We start from the raw sequence: 5,552 nt of genomic DNA, 5'->3' as shown, positions 1-5,552 counted from the left end.
TATCTACTCACCAGGTTTCCCAACCTGACCCACTCAGTTTATTTGTATCACAAGTGTCGATATGAAGCAACATTACACCGAGAGATTAAGGAGATATAGATCACTAGTGTAAATGATTGTAAGTTATGTTTATGCTTATGTTTCTGTATTGATGATGACATCCCAAAGTCTTAAAATGAATAAAATACATTTCTTCGTAAATGCTTTGATAACATATTTATCTTGTTTTCTGGGAACAAATTTCGCAACACTTTTCTTTAAAAAGTTACTCTGAATTTCAAATAAAGCATAAACAAATCGGTCTTTTCTGGCCGTGAAAATGGGGGTGTCACATATGCGTTGCGATCGTACCGAGCTCCTTTATTTGTAAACTGGAGTACCTGAAACCAAAACTGAAAACCGTAAGCACGAAGCTTAGTGAGTTCCCAAAATACCACATACCATACATATCAACGTACTGCCTAGCATATCTGGGTGCTAGCCTACCCCTTCAGTCTCTTTCAATCGGATATTGTCTAGCATATAAGCACATAAATCACATACAGTCATACATAACCATGAGTCTTACATATCATTCATATATCATAATCAATAAAGATGCTATGTGCCGAACATAGTCTTGCCATTATGCCACGGGCTGCCACGTGGTCTTTCTTGCCAAGCTGGGGGCCACCCCTGGGTCTTACAGATAAATGCCAAGAGCCACCTCCTGGTCTTCCATGCAAGCATCACAAAGACAACTAGCATACATACTACTCTACTTAGCCAATTAGCATACAGTGTTCCAGGAGCCACTTTGTCGTCTTTCATACATGATGCCTAGGGCTAACCCTTGGGTCCTCCTACAATACATAATAGCATACAGTGTGCCAGAAGCCGCCTCCTGGTCTTTCATACATAGTGCCTAGGGCTAACCCCCGGGTCTTCCTACAGTACATAAACCAAATGGGCCGGCATTGGTGCCTTCGACCCATACAAACAGTGAGGAGACTCACCTCGAATGCTGAAACTCCTTGCAAGAAATCCTTAGCTGCTGCCCTGACAACTCCTCGAGCTATCAATACAAAAATATCACCCAATTAGCAATTGGGTCCCAAACCATGATCCATAATCATACTTGGGGGTAAATTAACCATTTTACCCCTGGCCCAACAAGATTCACAACTAAGTCCCAACCTCAAAACCGAAAAGGCCCAAAACTATAAAATCCATAAAAGCCCATCAATGGCCCAATTTTCCAAATTGGGCCCAAACCAGAAGTCCATTACTCTAAAATTCTTAGTCCATTATGAGCCCAAACCAAAGGATAAGTCCAAGACCAAGCTAGTCAACAATCAAAGAGTCCAAAACTTGCACAGGAGATGCTCACGTCGTGAGGTCGTGATTTCTGTCCAGAAACTTCCTTAAACCTGTTCTCACGTCGTGAGGCTTCATTCCTCACGTCGTGAGTCCAGATCTGATCAAAAATAAGCATTAAGCTCCTAATCCATTAAGTCGTAACATGGGACAGTCTAGAGGGTATTCCTTGATCCCAAGGACCATAAAAATTAAAAGCTTTTTAGTCATGTATGTCCAATACATGACTCAAACACCAACTTGGGTCAAAATGAAGGAAAAAGGACCAAGAATCAATCTTGGAGTCCAAAACCATGACCAAAATCCAAACCTAGCACTTATAAGACTTAAGATACCATCATAATCCATAAAGTTGCCAACTTTATGGATTCTATGCATGCTAACCAACATTAGAAGCCATAAAATGCATGGAAACTTAGATCTAGCAATAAAGGAAAGGAAAGGCATGAGCTTGAGGACTTACAAACATCCAAAAGCTCCTCTACTATGTAACATCCAAATTTTTCATGACCAAAAATTTCATTTTTGATATAACAATTTAGGAAACATTTATAAGTAAACATAGTTGAGTCGTTTCTATTTATAAAACCATCATATCATGTCTCAAAATCATATCATGAAAATAGTAATAAAATCAGAGTGCAATCCCAGAGATCTCAAAATGCGGAATCCTGTGTGAATGTGATGTGCAGCTACCGCGCTGGCTCCTTCCCCTTCACTGAAGAGGTACCTGAAACAAAACTGAGAACTGTAAGCATGAAGCTTAGTGAGTTCCCCCATCATACCACATACCATACAAACACATGACATACATACTGCCAGGCATATATGGGTGCCCGACCTACCCCTTCGGTCCTCTCGACCGGTGACCTTGCCTAACATATCTCGGTGTTGGCCTACCCCTTCGGTCCTCTCGACCGGTGACATTGCCTAGCATATCTAGGTGCTGGCCTACCCCTTCGGTCCTCTTGACCGGTCTACCACATATTATCACATAATCATAATCTGTCTATCATAGTTGGGTACTAAACTACCCCTTCGGCCCTATCGACCGGTAACTTGGGAACTATCTCCCCCTACTGCTATGATCACGTAACATCATATCATGCTAACACATAAACATATCAAGTAGCAGTAAACACAGGCAATTATCACAAAGACAATTGTCCGACATACACTCCTACTGGTGGGCCGACATTGTGGCCTTAGACCCACCGTTACTGGAAGGTAACTCACCTCGATGTCTTGTAGTATCTGCACGGTCCTCGGCACGGGAATCGACTCGTCTCTACTCCTCAATCCCTACACAACGACCTTTTCCGATTACTATTGCATACTCATAACCCTTACAAGGGTCAATCCAAATCCAAGTCAAAGTCAAGGTCAAAGCCTGGTCAAAGTCAACATCCAGTTGACTTGACTCGCCGAGTTGGTCCACCAACTCGTCGAGTCCCTATTCTTTCAAAATGATACAACCCCCGAATCTACTCGTCGAGTCTAGCAAGAACTCAACGAGTTCACCTTCAACCATAGCATCGGGACCATCTTCAACCGACTCGCCGAGTTCATCCTTGAACTCGTTGAGTTCATCTTCATCATATGAATGTGTCCAGTCTATGACTCGCCGAGTTCTATGAACAACTCGTCGAGTCCGTCTTCATGAGTTGGGAGATTGCCTTGGACTCGTCGAGTCTTTTCATACACTCGCCGAGTCCTATGATTTCCAGGTCCAAGACAAACCCCTAGCAGGCTGAGTGTTCCCTCCACTCAATCAAAAACATTTCAAGAAGACGTTTTGGGGGAAAAAGCGTCTGACTCGCCGAGTCCCTCTTTGTCCAAAACTATACAGTTGATTATAATGGGTCTTAACGCGTCAAAACCATAGATCTGGCCTCCTAGGGTCCATTTTATACGTAAAGCTTCAAGCTTGATGTACATGCATGGGGCCTTTGGCTCAAAAAGCCATAAAAGGAGGTCTACAAGATGCATGGGGTGTTTATGGCAACAAAGTTGGCACCTTTATGCCATAAAAACCCCCAATAGCCCCAGATCCGAAGTGCAACTCTAAGCATATCCACAAAATCTGATTTTTGCTTCTCTATACTCATAAAAAGGGTAGAACTAGCCCCAAATCAAAATGTAAGAGATAAATGGTCAAGGTTCCATCTTTTTACCTTGAATGAGCTGAGAATGAAGTAAAACTTCTGGATCTCCTTGCTTCTACTTGAACTCCCAAGCTTCCTTCTTCTTCTCCAACTTCAAACACACACAAAGAGGGCACCACAAGCTCAAGAACACTCAATAATGGTTAGGGTTTCGAGTTAGGGCTTTCTAGAAGTGAGAGGGACGATGGAGGCTGGTTTGGGACGATTTAAGTTGTTTAAATAGGGTGCAAACCTTAAATATTAGGGTTTTGTCCAGACAGCTCCTACTCGTCGAGTCGGTTTCCTGACTGGTCGAGTAGGTCACTTAAACCCTCGATCAAAGTCGAGTCTACTCGACGAGTTGGGCCTCCAACTTGCCGAGTCCCAGAGTAAATTGGAACATTACATGAGTTTAAATACGTACCAGGAACCAGGTGTTACAAATCTCCCCCACTTATTTTAGACTTCGTCCTCGAAGTCTGCTGCTGAGTCCTGAAAAAGCTCGGGGTAGTGCTCCCTCATCTCGTCCTCCAACTCCTAAGTCCATTCTGAGCCCTTGCGGTGCTGCCATTGCACCTTTACCAGTTCAAACCTCTTGTTCCTCAGATCCTTCGACTTCCTGTCGAGGATAGCTACTGGTCGCTCGATGTAATTCAGGCTGTCATCCACCTGAATATCCTCCAAAGGCACCACTACCGAGTCGTCCACCAGACACTTCCGTAACTGGGAGACGTGAAAAGTACTATGAATCTGACTGAGTTTGGCTGGCAGGTCCAGCCTATACGCCACCTTGCCCAACCGGGCGATAACCCTGAAAGGTCCAATATACATGGGGCCCAACTTGCCCCGCTTCCTGAATCAAATAACGCCTTTCCAAGGCGACACCTTCAGGAGGACCATATCCCCAACCTGGAACTCCAAGTCCGAACGACGCTTGTCGGCATAACTTTTCTGCCGACTCTGAGCAGTCTGAAGCCTACTCCTAACCTGCTGAATCCTCTCTGTCCTCTTGAGCACCACTTCGGTGCTCCCCATGACCCTCTTTCCGACTTTACCCCAACATATCGGGGTCCTGCACTTCCTCTCATACAACATCTCAAAGGGAGGACGGTCAATACTCGCCCAGAGTCTGGATGGTCTAAAACACAGCCAAAGGAATCCCAACTACCTCCGAAGTCTAAAACACACGCCCGCAACATATCCTCCAGAGTCTGGATGGTCCGCTCACTCTGACCATCCGTCTGCGGGTGGAAAGAAGTGATGAAGTGTAGACGAGTACCCAACTCGTCGTGAAACTTCTTCCAAAATCTGGAAGTAAACCGCACGTCTCGGTCCGAAATCACCAAAACTGGCACTCTGTGCCGAGCTACTACCTCTCGGATGTAGATATTGGTCAACTTCTCAGCCGAGATGCTCTCCTAGATCGGTATGAAGTGGGCACTCTTGGTTAATCGATCCACGATGACCCAAATCGAATCCACTCCCCGTGCAGTCCTGGGAAGCTTAGTGATGAAATCCATAGTAATATCTTCCCATTTCCACATGGGAATGTCTAGCGGCTGCATATTGCCGTGTGGCCTCTGGTGCTCGGCCTTGACCTTCCTGCAGGTCAAGCACTGCTCTACGTACCAGGCAACGTACCGTTTCATGCAGGGCCACCAGTAATCGGGTCGAAGATCTCTGTACATCTTCGTCGCCCCGGGATGAATCGAGAATCGGGATTTATGCGCCTCCTCCATTAGAACCTGGTGCACACCCCCATGATAGGGAACCCATACCCTATGATGTAGTGTCAATAACCCTCGGCTCTCGTAATCGAAGGAGGAAACCTGGCCCACAATACGCTCACTCTTACGATGTTCCTCCTTCATGGCCTCCTGTTGGGCCTCTTGAATCCGCTCCAACAACGGAGTCACCACGGTCATCCTCATGCAGATGTCTCTGATCAGCGCTGCCTTGTGGCTAAGCGCATTGGCTATGACATTGGCTTTCCCCGGGTGGTAAAGGATCTCACAATCATAATCCTTCACCATGTCTAACCACCGACGCTGC

The sequence above is a fragment of the Lactuca virosa genome, chromosome 8, assembly GCF_052849685.1.
Source record: "Lactuca virosa cultivar CGN04683 chromosome 8, Lactuca_virosa_CGN04683_v6, whole genome shotgun sequence".
NCBI classification, from domain to species: Eukaryota; Viridiplantae; Streptophyta; class Magnoliopsida; order Asterales; family Asteraceae; genus Lactuca; species Lactuca virosa.
Note: the sequence above shows the minus strand (reverse complement) of the source record.